The sequence below is a fragment of the Periophthalmus magnuspinnatus genome, chromosome 11 (genome assembly GCF_009829125.3).
Source record: "Periophthalmus magnuspinnatus isolate fPerMag1 chromosome 11, fPerMag1.2.pri, whole genome shotgun sequence".
Classification (NCBI taxonomy): domain Eukaryota; kingdom Metazoa; phylum Chordata; class Actinopteri; order Gobiiformes; family Gobiidae; genus Periophthalmus; species Periophthalmus magnuspinnatus.
In genome coordinates this window covers 9,335,231-9,337,706 of record NC_047136.2, presented here as the reverse complement: position 1 = coordinate 9,337,706, position 2,476 = coordinate 9,335,231, and positions in this window count along the sequence as shown.

Sequence of the window (2,476 nt, the reverse complement as noted above, 5' to 3'; positions counted from 1 at the left end):
ATAGATTATTGTATTGAACTTCAAATTCAAATTTAATTCTGACATAACTGATCTGAGGTAATCTTTTTGTACCACATATTTAAAATGATACATTTCAAAATGTGTTTATTTTATTTTTTTGACCCATATGTTTTATTGGACAGGACATCTCTAGTGTGAAATGAGAAGAAGGCTAGAGATCTCCAACAAATGGTATTGGTCGTTAAAGTAACAATATGTTTTTTGATGCTGTATGTGTGTTATATTTTTCAAGTGTGTCATATTTTAAGCTAATAATGTATAAGGCACAATACACAAAGTAGACAAGTCAAATTTCTGATGGGGCAGGCCAGAATAATGTAGTGTCAGTTCAGCTGTGGCCATTTTGGCTCAAATGCAAATACACATGCAGTTGATCAAAGTGTTTCTCCAGGAAGCTGCCATTTTTTACAAAGCGGACCACCATTGATCAGGATCATATCTGCTGAAAAACAATGTGGACTTAAGGTTTAACAAGCGTCTCCAGCATCTTACCCCAAAATTGTCACATAAATACTTCCCATTATTACTGTGAGTCAAGACAGACACTTTTTCTTTGGCTTAGATCTGTCTTTTGTCAACTGTCCTCTCCAGGCACATTGTTTTTTCTAAGGAAAACGCTTTTTTTCACAGCAGACAAACTAGTGTTCAAGGCCAGATGGAGGTCTTTTGATGTAGAAATTAGCTCCATTTTGTTAAAGAGTCCCAAGTCAAACCATTGCTCTAACTATCATCCTGTTCCCTACAAAAACACACACAAATTTGTCCTTGTCCCTTTAAGACAGTGCTAAAAAAAATAACAAGGTTAGACGGACAATAAAACTAACATTAATGGTGTGGTGATATGCAAACGTATGCTAATTTTATGCATACTGTCAACCTACATAGGGCCGATCCCGTCTCATTTCAAAAGATACAGATGCAATTAGGTGACAATTGATTGACTTGCTTTTTATGATTGCAATACTTTTGTGCCTTGTGCAGTTTTTGACAGTATGTTCACAAGATGAGTGGCCACTTCTGACCCCAATGCGAACCAATACATTTCAAACAAATAGTGTTCTCCCAGTGAGATTTGCAAATAGGCATAATTCTTTATCTAATGAGTTGTGCTTTGAAAGAATGGACTCTTTCTACAGTATTTCTTTTAGCTTTCAGTTAGACTTGAGCAATTAATGTTTTATGGAATAAAGTTTATATAAATTAATCACATGGGTAAATTAAACCTATTTATTTCAATAATGTTTTTTCGTGGGGATCAGATTTTGACATACAGACTATAGACTGCATATATAAATGGACATAGCTAGCCCACTAGCTGCTGCACTCTGAATAGAAAGTGAGCATGTGCACATTTCCAGCTCCAATTCACTTTCTGTTGAAAAAAGGTTGCCTGTCTCTCTGCAACTGCTGCTGTGAGCATCGTCATTTTGGTCTTAAAATGTTCATATTAACCTGCTTTATCTGACCCTGGTGTTTTTATTTTGCTATTTTGACTGTAACAGACAGACAAATTAAGCCCCCTCTTCCCCCAAGGTTGTTCCTGCTAGCATTAGTGACAGATTTGATTGACAGCACTGCTAAGCACCTGCGTCCTGCTAAATCAGTGGGATGGGTGGGAAGGGGCGCTACCTTCAACAGCCTCACTCCAGATTGGCTCTTTGGTTGCTATGATACTTGTGGTTGGAATTACAAATATGTAAATTGCCTCCAAATTTGCCCCCATAACTGCTAGCCTCGATGAGCTTCATTTGACTGGAGCAGAACACTACGGGTGACGTCACACTCACTTTGTCCACTTTGTTATGCAGTCTATGATACAGACAGAAGATTACAAAGTGAAAAGTGGGTGGTGTCTTAGAAGAAGTCTACACTGACAAAATACAATTATCTATATGCAGTTCTACATGTTGCCATTTTGTTTATCCCTAATCGATGCTCTTTCTCCTTTATTTATTTATTCTGCACAGTATGGCCACTGGAAGAACTAAAATGATCAGGGTAAAAAGAAGTCGTGCCAGTAAGCTTCATGTGGATTTTTATTCTGTCTCTCTTTGGAAGGCAGGGGAGCAGTTGATGAATCCTTAAGCAGATCTTACAGATAATTGTATTTCATATCTGTCATGTGGAGAGGCACTGTCCACTGAGAAGCTATTTGTGTCACTGCCTCCATCGTCTGCTGCCTCTTTCTCCTCTTCAATAAAACTCAACTCCACGACACGGACAGTTAAAACCAAATGGAGAATTTATGGCTGACACTTGATAACAATTAATCCTAGATGCTTGATTAATAAAGTTCGCTCAACCCCCCACGTTCATCTGGAACTCAAGTTGAGTGGGATGGGAACTGGGGGGGGCAGAGTGGCAAAGATGCTTGTCAGACACGCCGTGAGTGTCATTCTTTTTGATTAATGGAGCATTGTGACCCCGCCCCCAACCCTCTTTCTTCTTCCTCCTT